The 14428-nt window shown below is 41.2% G+C and overlaps 1 pseudogene; it reads right to left on the bottom strand.

Moving 5' to 3' along the window:
* Positions 1 to 13480: 13480 nt before the first annotated feature.
* Positions 13481 to 14162, bottom strand: LOC149752701 (WD repeat-containing protein LWD1 pseudogene; annotated as a pseudogene).
* Between the last annotated feature and the right edge of the window lie 266 nt (positions 14163 to 14428).

The raw sequence follows: 14428 nt of genomic DNA, 5'->3' as shown, positions 1-14428 counted from the left end.
CAAGTATAAACTTAATAGGGTACACTGATTCAGACTTCGCTAGTTGTAAACTTGATAGAAAAAGTACCAGCGGGTCATGTCAATTCTTAGAAGAAAACTTAATCTCTTGGTTTAGCAAGAAACAAAACTCGGTTACACTATCTACGGCTGAAGCCGAATATGTAGCTCTCGGAAGTTGTTGTGCTCAAATCTTATGGATTAAACAACAACTTGAAGATTATGGCATTAACCAAGATAAAATTCTCATTAACTGTGATAATACAAGTGCCATTAATCTAACTAAAAATCCAATTCAGCATTCAAGAACTAAACACATTGAGATAAGACATCACTTCATAAGAGATCATGTTCTGAATGGTGATGTGACACTTCAATTTGTTTGTACTGATGATCAACTTGCTGATATCTTCACAAAACCTTTGAGTGAAGATCGATTTTGTATATTTAGAAGAGGGTTAGGAGTGATTGATCCATTCTAGTGATACTCTCCTCTAATTCATTGATTTTGATGATTAGTTTATGTTGGACATATGATTTCTTATTTATGAACATCAAATCAATTCTTAAATCTTAGATAGTTCCATAACTCTCTCTTATGGCACGAAAATAACAAGTTTTTTGGTTATGTACCAGAGTTCGAGTCGACTCGAAAAGATTTTAGAGTCGGCTCTTGAGCGAGTCGACTCGCGCATATTTAGGAGTCGACTCGAGGTCGAGTCGACTCGCGACTTACCGGAGTCGACTCGAGGTCGGGAATCCGACTTTTAACCCTAAGCGAAATGTTTTTCTCGTCACTTCTATTTTCAGCCGCCACTGTTCAAAAGCCCTAGAGTTGTCTCCGACCTCGTCTCCGACCCGTTTTAGGTAATTTTCGTCGAGTTTTCTTCCATTTTTCTTGTTCTTCCCCCGTGTTTAGGTCAAAAATGCCTAGGAAAGCTGTTGTCCCAAGCCGGAAGAGATCTCTCTCCGCGAGCGGCGCCGAGCGACGGTCAAAGGCTCGGAATGAACCCGCGAGGCCACCACCTCCGGTTTCTTCCCCGCCTAGGCCGGTTCCCTCGCGTCCGTGCACCGGAAGGGCAGTCTCCACCAGAAGGAAAGTCGACTTTGACTTCCTCTCCCGGGAAGGGTTCACCCTAGGGCATCGTCTCATGGCTCAAGGGTTAGAGTTGTTCTGTTCCTTATACCTCCCTACTTATCCGGGGTTAGTTAGGAAATTCTATGGGACTGTAGCCCGAGGTAGTAGTGGTATCCAGGGAACCGTAGCAGGTGTCCTTGTATTCATCTCGGAGGACTTCATTGCTCGAGTCCTCCATCTCTCCTGAGAAGGGATCTTTCCCAGTCACCCCCTTGATAGGACTGAGGCCCTTACGGCAGTATTAGAGAGACCCCCTCAGTCCCCTATAGAGGAAGTGTCTGCAAATCAGCTTTCAGCTGAAATGCAGCTCCTCCTTAGTATCATTTCTAGGACTCCTTTTCCCAAAACTGGCCGATTTGACTTTATCTCTGAGAGGGACCTAGCCTTGATGTTCCACATACTTCAAGACACTCCTATTAACTTTCCTAAACTCATCTACAAGTACATCTGTGAACCCCTAGATAAACCTTGGTTGAGTCTCCCATATGGTATGTTATTTACTCTTATATTTAGGGAGTTAGAGATCCCTATTCCTGAGGGGGAACCCTCTCGCTCACTGCGTTACACAGATTGTATGGGTGAGGGGACTCTCCATCGTATGGGTTTCCATAGAGTTGAAGGAGTCTGGGTACGGAGACCATCCACTTCCACACCATCTGACCCTACCACTCATCACTCCCCTAGCCCTGACCATGACCAGGAGCACTATACAGATTTTTCCACCTTTCCTTCCACTTCTGGTCCATCTTTCCCATCCACTTCAGCCGGACCCTCGACTGCACCACCTTTTCAGCAGCAGCCTCTAGAGGTTCGGATATCTTCTGAGCAGCTCCGAGAGTTGCGGCAGGAGATAGTGAGGGAGCTGAGGGATGACCTGCTGAGGAAGCTCCGAGGTCCTCAGACTGCTCCCTCCACCGAGGTAGTTCCCTCCTTGGCAGCCGTGATAGAGATGACTGCACACCTGAAGGAGGAAATATCCAATGTGCGAAGCCTAGTTCAAGCTCAATACTGGAACATGAGTGATGTCAAGGACGACATGAGGAAGATGCGAGACGGCATCCGACATGAGCTAGGCAGTCAGAGTCAGGGTGCAGAGCCGTTAGCCAATGCATTGATCTCCAAGTTGGACACCCTCCAGGAGAGTGTGACCGAGCTTACCTCGATCCAGACTAGGGCCACCTCGGAGATCATAGCTCAGCTAGGGAATGTTTCAGAGGGGCTCAGCTTGGTCTTGAAACACACAAGACTAGGTTCAGGAGCCTCATCCTCCAAGAAATCCTAATGTAGCTTTATTTTTACCTTTTGATGTATTTATCTCTACACTTGTATGATGTACTTACAATTGTACTCAAATTAGCATCAATACAATGAGTAGACATTTTTTTTCAAGAATGTGCACTTGAATTCTTATACTTGAAAGTCTTCTGCCTTTTTGCTATGATGACAAAAAGAGGGAGAAAATATGATGAATTGAAATGTAAAGGAAATCACTAAAAAGAAAATTCTTAAAGCAAAATGTAATTTGTTCTAAGTGGATTCGATACCTCGAGGCTCATTATCTCTCTGTTGGGGCTCCTCAAGGAGTAATCTCCAGAATTTATTCAAAGGATATTCGGAGATTAGTTGAATCATACTCAAGAACAAATTGTCAGATTTTTTTTTCCTCTGAAAATAAGAATTTAAGCTAAAAAGATTCAAGACATTAAAAGAAAATTCAGAGAACCTAAACAAAATTGAATGCATATGTTGAGGGGGAGAATATGAAATCTTAAGAAAGCAAATTCATTAAATACATATAAGCCAAACAATTGATTGCATGATATGAAGGCTTATATAATTCTAAATGAAAGGGGGAGCTTTAATTTCAGGATTTACTGATTCATACCTTTCAATTCTGGATAAATTAAAATAACTAGACATCTAAATTCATTTCAAAACTTTTACTATGAATCATCTCTTGGTTGAGCAATTCACTTTATAAATACTCAATATTTTGTCATCATCAAAAAGGGGGAGATTGTGGAGTGATTGATAATACCCCAATTTGATTTTGATGAGACCAAAGCATTTGAGTATATTTTATGTTATACTAATGAATTCAATCTAGTATCTCAGGCAAAATTTGTGAGAATCTTCTTTTGAGTGCATGTGGAAATCAGCTTAAGTCAAAGGCTGAAACTCGAGTCGACTCCGGAGGATTACGAATCGACTCCAAGTGTTTCAGATGTTCTGGCACAGGCTCGAGTCGACTCCGGCACACTGCGAGTCGACTCCGACTGAGAACAGACAGCAGGACAGAAAGATGAATCTCAGACCCTGTCACCGAGTCGACTCCAACGGTTTCGAGTCGACTCCGATGCTTACCAAGTCGACTCCCGACAGTTCCGAGTCGACTCCAAGGAGTAACAGACAGAAAGACAGAGAAGTGGTTTCTGGACCCTGTTACCGAGTCGACTCCAGAAGAATTCAAGTCGACTCCAACGTTTGGGGAGTCGACTCCTAAACAAGTAAGAGTCGACTCTCAGAGGAAAGCAAGACTAAAAGTCAGAGAACCAACTTCGGGCTCTAAGAGCCGAGTCGACTCCAACAAAGTGCGAGTCGACTCCGAAGCAGTTCAACTCAAAACACAGAGGAACAGTTTTTCGGTCTCTGAGAGCCGAGTCGACTCCAAGAGAATCCGAGTCGACTCGAGGGAGTAAACCCGAAAGAAAGATCTCTGGAACCCTGAGAACGAGCCGTCTCCAAAAGTACCGAGTCAACTCCAGACATTGGCGAGTCGACTCCAGGTTTGGTCCGAGTCGACTCCAGGTCGGGACAGCACTTTAATTCAAATCCTGAACAGTTGCCGAGTCGTCTCCAGTAAAGCATGAGTCGACTCCTACAACAGGCGAGTCGACTCCAGATCGCGCGAGTCGACTCCGATCTGAACGAACATACTGTCAGGATGTGCAGACTGTACAGAACGGCTACAAATAAGTGTCTAACGGCTATATTTCAAAAAGGACTGCATAAATAGCCACAATAAACAGTAGTAGACACCATGAGAGCTATTCCATTCAAACAAAAAGGATTTTTCACCTACCAAAGGCTCTCAAGAGTAAATACAAGAGAAAGAAGGAAGAAGTGCATTGAACTCCATCCAACAAACTCTTTCAAGGCTCTCCTTCTGACAGCAAATCTTCAGCACACTCAAAGAGGAGTCTCAGAGTTCGAGAAGCCCCTTCTTCCTCTTCCAAAATTTGTTTGAGGGTGGCTTCTAACTCTACTTTATTCATATTGTTCATATTTGCTTTTTAAGAAGCTTTCCCTGTACTCTTTCCAAACTGTTTCTCTTACTTGATTCAATCAGGGGATTCCGGTTAAGGTTGGTTGGTGAGCCGAAGTTAAAACCAACGGTGTAGGATTCGATTGTGATTCCGGAAAAACAATCGGATGGTTCTAGTCGGTGAGTCTGTGAAAATCGATCGAGTTCGTTGTGATCTCGTGAAAACAACAAGTTGGGTTGTGAACTTGTAAAACAACCGACTGTAATCCAAGGAATTATAGAGAACTCCCAAGTGAAGCTTGGGGAGTGGACGTAGGAGCAAGGGTTAGCTCCGAACCACTATAAAACCTCTTGTATTTGTAATTGGTTCATTGTCTCTTCCATCCCCTTCATTCACTACAACTAGTAATCTAATTAATTTGCTTGCAATAAGTGTTAATTTGTTACTAATTAAGTTTTTAATTGCTATTATTACTTAAAACCCAATACACCCCCCTCTTAGGTTGTTTTCTTGGGCAACAAATGGTGATCCACACGAAAACTTGATCAAGACTTTAGCTCCAAAGACTTTTGATTCTTAATGCAGAATTCTTCTAAAGAACTCAATTGGCTTTTCTTTCCTCTCTAATTTTCTTTCACTTTCTAAAATTACTTCTAATATTTTTTTGTCCTAAAGAAGACCTCCTTATCTTGGCTTAGGACACCTTAGAAGCAATGCTAGAAAGAGACACTCTTGTAAGAAAGAAGAGATGAGGGAGAGAGAGAGTTGGATTGGAATCGGGATGAATTAAATCACCGAGAGCGATTTCCTTTTATAGATGGCGTGGGGATGCATCACCAAAGGATGCATCCCATCCACACATCCTTCAGATGGGGCGTGATAAGAGGAGAGGAGGCACCACAAAAATAGGAAGAGGTGTATACATGAAGAGGCGTGATAAGATGAAGCGCTAAATACGGCGCTTCATTCTTATCCAAACGCCATGTGGTCCCCTCCCTTCTCACGCATGAAAAATAGGGGCAATCCTTGTCCATTAATCAAAGCCTTGATGATGATCCAAAGGCCTTAATTGATGGCGCCATATATCCCTTAGACGTGATGAAGAGAGAGGAATTAAATGGATAAGATCAAAGGGTGTCTTTCATCCTTATCCATTTAAAGCTCATGCCTCACTTCTCTTCACACCATCAGATGTTGACCAAGTCAACATCACAAGTCCATCACGCCTCACAACTTTTGATGCATCTCCATATGATCCAAGGGCTTAGGATCAAGGCACCATCATGAAGGGGAATTAAGTGATCATCCAACAGTTCTAGGATGATCCAATGGTTTTCCTTCATGGCGCCATCCAATCATCCCATTATGTCTTCATCTAATGGCCGATGAAGATTCAACGATCATGAGTTAAAGCCACATCTAACCCAATCCAATTGGATTTAAACCAATGCACCATTATGTCTTTATCCAACGGTAGATCAAGATCTAACGGTCTAAATTGAATGATTTATCAAATCTAATTTAATTAGACTCAAACTATGCCAATTAGGTGCCAACTCTTGGCTAACCCATATTAGAATATAATCTAATCAAATTAAATCAATTAAGAATCAGATTCGAATCCAATTCGAATCAGATTCGATTCCAATTCGAATCAGGAGCTAAGGTTTGCAACACCTGCTAGGATGTTTATCTTGCAAATATGATCTAATCCAATTAGACCCTTGATAAGTTTCCTTGTGTGTGACCCATTGTGTTCCATACTTAGCCAGCAATAGGTGTGAGTGCGAGTTGACCCAACTTGATTAGAACTCTTCTAATCGTTTTAAGTCCAAACTGTGCGAACCCGAACTTAACAATTAGAATCCTTTCTAATTAGTGATTGAATTAAACTCTTTAATTCGATCAAATCTATAAGACAAGATTGACGTCTAGCAACGTGTCCTGTCTACCTGAAAAATATAGAATTTGGTAGAAATACCAAAAATACCCTTCAGTAGCAAATTACCGTGCAATTCAATCCTTTAATCAAACTGCATGCCGAATATGTATTTGAGTATGAATATATGTCAAACTCAATTTTATATTCATACATATTTCTCAATCTTTTAATGATAATTCGAATAATGAAACATTTAGAAAATCTTTCTAATTTTCATTCTGCTTTGATCAAAAGACTTTCTGAATTATCATATGATTAGAATAAATAGGATGCGATCTTCTCTTACTAGAAGTAATTAATTCCTTGTTGACCTACTCATAACCTTCGTACACAATCCACCATATCCAGAAGATCTCGTACACAACTTATTGTCATGAATGAGTGTAAACCAAAATATGGATTTATGTGCACAAGATACTATGGTGATCTCAGGTCAAAGGATCAGTTGCACAACTCCCATTAAGAGAATCATCTTTTGACATATAAGTAAGACTTCATAAGATTTCTCCTTGTAGGTCAATTCAGTGAACTCATTCCTCTACTGAGCACCAACATCTTTATATTAGTGTCTCCACACAAGTGATTGTGAGATCAATCACGCTCTGCATCGAGCATACATAAGATGTGCCGGTCTTTTTGGTAAACATTGATTTCCGATTCAATGTACCAATGACTGGGAATATTTAAAATTAGGATTTTAGGATTTTAGGTCTCACTAGTATGATTTGCTCATCATAGCCTCAAAACCATTGCCTTAATCTAAGGAGTTCATCACAAATATAATCAGCAGCATATGATGAAACACAATGCCTTTATTTATATTAAATGTCATGTACATGATTTGAAAAATCAAAAGAAAATCCTTCGCAATACATAATGCGATTGGCTTGTAGGGCATCTACTCTTTCAATCTCCCACTTGCACTAAAGCCAATCGCCCTTATATTTCATCCCCATACAATCGAGGTGGCGATCGAACTGTTGTTGTGGTAGAGCTTTAGTGAACGGGTCTGCTAAGTTGTTCTTTGTATCTACTCGTTCAATGACTATGTCTTGTCTCGCGACGATCTCTCGAACGAGGTGGAAGCGTCTTAGAATGTGCTTGGATTTGTGATGAGACCTTGGTTCCTTTGCTTGAGCAACAGCTCCAGTGTTGTCACAATAAACTGAAACTGGTCCAGCAATCTCAGGAACTACTCCCAACTCAGAGATAAACTTCTTCATCCAGACAGCTTCCTTAGCGGCTTCACTTACAACGATGTATTCTGCCTCAGTAGTTGAGTCAGCTACAGTTTGCTGCTTGGAACTCTTCCAGCTCACTATACCACCATTTAGGATAAAGACATACCCTGAAGTGGACTTGCTATTATCTGGGTCTGACTGAAAACTAGAATCAGAAAATTCTTCTAGTTTTAACTTAGAACCTCCATAAACTAGAAAAATATCTTTAGTCCTTCTCAAATACTTAAGAATATTTTTCACAGCTATCCAATGGTCCTCCCCTGGATCAGCCTAGAATCTGCTTGTTATGCTTAAGACATAAGCAACATCAGGCCTAGTACATAACATAGCATACATTATTGATCCTACTGCCGAAGCATAGGGAATAGAATTCATTCTATTCCTCTCTTCAGATATCTTAGGAGACATCTTCTTAGAGAGACGTATGCCATAACTCATAGGCAAGTAACCTCTTTTACTTTCTTTCATGCTGAATCTTTTCAGCACATGATCTATGTACCTAGACTGGGACAAGCCTAGCATCCTTTTAGATCTATCCCTATAGATCTTCATACCAAGTATATAGGATGCTTCTCCCAAGTTTTTCATGGAAAAGCTTTTTGATAGCCAAGTCTTGACCGATTGTAACATTGGAATATCATTTCCAATGATTAGTAAGTCATCTACATACAATATTAAGAAGACAATGACACTCCCACTAGTCTTCTTGTACACACATGGTTCATCCACATTTTTGATAAAATCAAACTCTTTGATTGGGTGTTCCAACTCTTTGATGCTTGTTTTAATCCATAAATGGATCTCTTAAGCTTGCATATTTGATTTGCTCTCTCTCTTGAGACAAATCCTTCTGGCTGTGTCATGTAAACCTCTTCCTCAAGATGACCATTAAGGAAGGTGGTTTTGACATCCATCTGCCAGATTTCATAATCATAGTATGCAGCTATTGCAAGCAAAATTCGAATAGATTTGAGCATAGCTACTGGTGAAAAAGTTTCATCATAGTCAATTCCTTGTTTTTGCCTGAAATCTTTTGCCACCAATCTAGCCTTGTAGGTTTCTACTTGGCCATCTGCTCCAATCTTTTTCTTATATACCCATTTGCAACCTATGGGGTTTACACCCTCTGGTGCATCAACCAAAGTTCATACTTGGTTGGTATACATAGAGTCTATTTCGGATTTCATAGCTTCCAGCCATTTGTTAGAGTCACTACTCATGACAGCTTCCGAATAGGTCAGAGGATCATCATTTTCAATGATGCGGGCTTCATTATTCTCAATAATAAACTCATACCTCTTAGGTGTATTTCGCACTCTATCTGACCTTCGAAAAGGAGATGTGTCTTGTGGTTGTACATTATCAATGGGTACATCTGGTTGAGGAATATCTTGTGTATCTATTTGTAGGTCTTGAACTTCTTTAAGTTCAATTCTTCTTTCCTTGCATTTTTCAAAGAAAACCTCTTTCTCCATGAAAATGGCATGCCTACGTATAAAAATCTTTTGTTTGGTAGGTTGATAGAAGATGTATCCTATACTATCTTTAGGATAACCTATAAATATACACTTATCTGATCTAGCACTTAACATGTGTTCAAAATTTCTTTTGACATAAGCTTGGCAGCCCTATATCTTAAGGTACTTAAGATTTGGCTTTTACCTCTCCATACCTCATATGGAGTGCTAGGTACAGACTTAGAAGGTACCCTGTTTAATATTAGTGCAGCAGTCTCTAGGGCAAAACCCTAGAAGGAAATAGGAAGATCAGTAAAGCACATCATGGACCGTACCATATCTAATAAAGTACGATTCCTCCGTTCGGCTACACCATTTAATTGTGGCGTATACGGAGGTGTTCATTCAGAGAGAATACCCTTTTCCTTAAGATGATTTAAAAACTCACTAGAAAGGTATTCACCTTCTCGATCAGATCGAAGAATTTTAATATATTTTCTAGTTTGTTTTTCAACCATACTTTGATACTCTTTAAATTTATCAAAGGCTTCGGATTTATGTTTCATAAGATACACATATCCGAATCTTGATAAATCATCCATGAATGTGATGAAGTAAGAGTATCCACCTCTAGCTGGAGTTGTCATAGGACCACATACATCTATATGTATAAGTCCTAATAACTCACTTGCCCTTTCTCCATGTCTAGTGAATGGAGACTTGGTTATTTTTCCCATAAGACAAGATCACAAGTTCTTAATGATTCAAAATCATAAGGATCAAAGAACTTTTCTTTGTATAACTTGTTAATTCTTGATTCACTTATGTAACCAAGTCGGCAATGCCAAAGGAGGATATTATTCACTTCCTTTCTCTTTCTTTTATTGCTTTTATCAATATGAAAGACATTGTCATTAAGTAATAAAACTAGAAGATCATTTTCCATAATGCCATTACAAAGTGCTTATTAGAAAAATAAATAGAGCAACCATTGCCCTTTCCATTAATTTCAAAACCTTTCTTTAACAACAAAGGAATGGAAATTACATTTCTAATAATTTTGGGCATATAATAACAAATTTCTAATTGCAGGAGCTCTCCCGAAGGCAACTCCAAGTTGTAGGTTCCAACAGCTTCAGCCTGGATGGACTCTCCTCCAGCGCCATATAGCTCGAAGTCACCTTTCTTCAAAATTTTAATTTTCTGTAGTCCATGCAAAGATTTGCAAATGTGAAAACCACAGCCAGTATCCAATACCCATGAATTTGAATTTGAAGAACTTAATGACAAGTTGGCATGTAACATAAACATACCTTTCGATGCAACTCTTGCATCGGTCTTCATACTTGCAAGAAAACTCTTGCAATTTCTCTTCCAGTGGCCTTCCTTGCCGCAGAGAAAACAAGTACTTGTTCCGGAGATTTTCTTTCCTTTCTTCTTCTTGATCTTGCTACTTTTAGGGTTCAACCTTTTCTTAAAACCCTTATTCCCTGATTTCTTCCTTAAACCCTTATCAACAAGAAGGATTGGACCCTTTTCCTTCTTGATATGGGTCTCAGCTGTCTTTAACATATTTAATAGCTCAAGCAAGGAGGCGTTCAGCTTGTTCATATGAAAATTCACTACAAACTGAGAGAATGAATCAGGTAGTGATTGCAGGATCAAGTCCTGACTGAGCTCACTATCCATAGCAAAACCTAATTGACTTAATCTGGTGATTAAGTCTATAACCATTAGACAATGGTTTTGCACGGATGTCCCTTCATTCATCCTTGCACGGAATAACTGCTTAGATATCTCATATCTAGCAGTTCTACTCTGCTCTCCATATAGCTCCTTTAAATTAAGAAGCATAGAGAGAGTATCCATGCTATCATGCTGCCTTTATAATTCATTTGACATAGACGCCAGCGTGATACATTTGACAGTCAAATTGTCATTCTTCCACATCTTATGTGTGGCAACCTCCTCTTCAGTAGCATTATCCCCTATATCTCCAAGATCAGGGGTTTCAAGTACATAGGAAATTTTTTCCTGAGTGAGTACAATTTTCAGATTTCTCAATCAGTCCACATAGTTAGGACCGATCAACTTGTTGGCATCTAAGATGCCTCTTGGTGATAGTGAAGATGCCATTTAATACAGAATTAATTCTAATAAGCAAAGAACAAAACTAACATAAGCAAACCAATCATGATGACATATATACAATTAGACAATGACTTTATCTAATTGTTACTTCCACTATTTTTATCAAATATCATAGCCCTCTCCTATGATAAACGAGAAAATCTAATTTTTCTTAGTAGGGTTGAGATCCTAATTCTTCATAAAAGCTTTGTGGTTACACAACAAACCCTTATGAGTTCAAAGGTAGGAAACTCTTTCCAATTGCATCTCATGCAATTCTCAACTTTATCCTGTTCTCTTAAAACATTTATAGCCTTGTGGTTGCATAACAAACTATAATATTTTAGTTAAGTCAAACCCTTTATTTCTATACAGTCATATTCAAATAATATTGCTCTTGTGGTTGCACAACAAAGCAACATATTAAAATATGCCATAAGCATCTCTATGCACCAAGATAGTATAACATCAGTCCCCATTGCAAGTCTTGTGGTAGCACAACAAACTAACATGGATCTTGACATAATAATGTCGAGGCATGAAGAAAGGCTATTAATAGTGTTATATCAACATTAAACTTATCCATAATAGGCAATCAAACAATTGGCCAGGTAAGCAGGTGGGAGGCTCCCCTTACTAAGAGAGTAAGGTCCTAATTAGAGAATCACCTTTAGTGCTTTCCTTAGACACCAATTAGATCAATTGATCTAGAATGGGTTAGCCCAAAGTTTTTCAAGACTATGACTTAATATAATTTTTATTGAGGGCTTACTAGTCTCTAGCACATTCTTTAATTGTAACATATATTTAACATGTCTAAAATAAACTATCTTGCATCATAGCTATCTCATAGCATGTACAAATCATAAGCAATTGATTGAATCAATTAATATGCTTCAACATATCTTCATATGAAAAATTTCATATCATGACATTTTATTACATATCATATCATATATCAATCATACATTTCAGCATTTCACTAAGCATATGACATTACTATCTCATAGTAAATTATTAATCATACATCATGCATAATTATTTGATTGAACCAATTAAGGACGACTCTGATACCACTGTAGGGTTCTAGCATGTCTTAATGCGCAGCGGAAGCTGGGAATTTTTAAAAATTTCTTAATAAAGTTCCTATGCATGAAACCCTTTTAAGCCTAGATCACCTTAATGATTACAATCAAATGATATAATATAAATGCAGAATTAGTAGAATACCTCAACACTAATCCAAAGTATACAATCTCCACGAGGCATCCAAGTGTCCGCCCTCCAATGATGATCCACACGAAAACTTGATCAAGACTTTAGCTCCAAAGACTTTTGATCCTTAATGCAGAATTCTTCTAAAGAACTCAATTGGCTTGCTTTCTTTCCTCTCTAATTTTCTTTCACTTTCTAAAATTACTTCTAATATTTTTTTGTCCTAAAGAAGACCTCCTTGTCTTGGCTTAGGACATCTTAGAAGCAATGCTAGAAAGAGACACTCTTGTAAGAAAGAAGAGATGAGGGAGAGAGAGAGTTGGATTGGAATCGGGATGAATTAAATCATCGGGAGCGATTTCCTTTTATAGATGGCGTGGGGATGCATCACCAAAGGATGCATCCCATCCACACATCCTTCAGATGGGGCGTTAATAGAGGAGAGGAGGCGCCACAAAAATAGGGAGAGTCGTATTCATGAAGAGGCGTGATAAGATGAAGCGCTAAATAAGGCGCTTCATTCTTATCCAAATGTCATGTGGTCCCTCCCCTCCCTTCTCACGCATGAAAAATTGGGGCAATCCTTGTCCATTAATCAAAGCCTTGATGATGATCCAAAGGCCTTAATTGATGGCGACATATATCCCTTAGACGTGATGAAGAGAGAGGAATTAAATGGATACACTACAAAAGAAAGGATATCTCCCGACGGTTTTTTTAGTCTCTACCGACGCTTTTAAGCGTCGGCGAATTTCCAGCCCACGCACCCGGAAGCGTGGGTCAGACGTCGGGCAGGTGGGCGTGGGTCCGGTTTTTGCCGACGCTAAAAGAAAGCGTCGGTAAAAACAGGGATTTCCCGACGCTAATAAACGCGTCGGCAAAAACAACATTCGCCGACGCTTTAAAGTGTCAGAAAAGCCCAAACCAGTTTTGGGTTTTCGCCGACGCTTTAAAGCGTCGTTATAAACATTTTTTTTAAAAAAAAATATTTTAAAAAATATTTTGAATCAGAGCCTCGATTCCTCCCCAATTTCTCTCCGCCTCCTTCATCGCATCCCTCAGATCCCTCCGGCGAATCGATCGGCTCCGGAGCTTCAGATCCCGCCCCCTCGCGGCCATTTCCGGCGGGTGACGCTGGCCTGGTGGCGGTGGAGCTCGACGACGGGGAGGGTGGGGAAGCGGATGTCGAAGACGACGACCTTGGCGGAGTCCATGATGATGGTGGCCATGTAGCGGGGGTCCTGCTTGTTCCAGCCAAGGCGGACGAGGGGGGTGTTGGGGGGGTCGGCCGACTCGTAGATGATGGTGGAGTGCTCCTTGTCGCGAAGGTCGAAGACGCGGACGGAGCCGTCGGCGGAGACGGAGGCGAAGACGCCGACGCCGCCTAGACGATGTCGTAGACCTCCTTGTCGTGGGCGATGAGCTGGGTGTCGACAGCCTCGCGCTCGATGTCCCAGATGGTGCAGGTGGTGTCGATGGACGAGGTGCCCACGCGGCGCGGCTCCGCCTCGTTCCAGTCGAAGGAGGTTAGGGGATCGCAGAACTCGGAGTTCCGGTTGCCGTTGAGGAGGGATCGGAGCTCAACGCGCGACGACGAGGAGGACTTGGAGGAGGAGTTGTTCTTCTTGCTGTTGTCGTCACCGCCGCCTTCGTCATTCGACGATATGCGCCAGATGCGGAGGAAGTCGGCAGAGGTGGCGAGGAGATCGGGGCGGAGGCAGTCGCGGTCGGGGACGAACATGGTCTTGGTGGGGGGGTAGGGGTGCTCGAAGGAGAGGGCCACCAGGCCAGCGTCAACGCCATCGCCTGGGCGCCCCACAGCTCCTGCCACATCTGCCGGCCGGGGCTGGAGGGGGCGCTGACGTAGGGAGTGGAGCAGGAGCTGTCGACATCGTCCGAGGGGAAGCGTAGGGGGGAGAGGGGAGGGTCGAGGTGGTGTTCGCCATGGTTGGGTTCTGCGAGCTCGGGGCTCGGAGGGTCGCCATTGCGAAGGTTTTGGAGCTCCATTCTCTCTCTCTCTCTCTCTCTTTCTCTCTGTGGAC

Source organism: Phoenix dactylifera, chromosome 10, assembly GCF_051530095.1.
Source record: "Phoenix dactylifera cultivar Ajwa chromosome 10, Ajwa_hap1_PhDact_Kaust_v1.1, whole genome shotgun sequence".
NCBI lineage: Eukaryota > Viridiplantae > Streptophyta > Magnoliopsida > Arecales > Arecaceae > Phoenix > Phoenix dactylifera.
The sequence above is the reverse complement of the archived record's forward strand: the minus strand, read 5'-3'. Positions and strand labels throughout refer to the sequence as shown.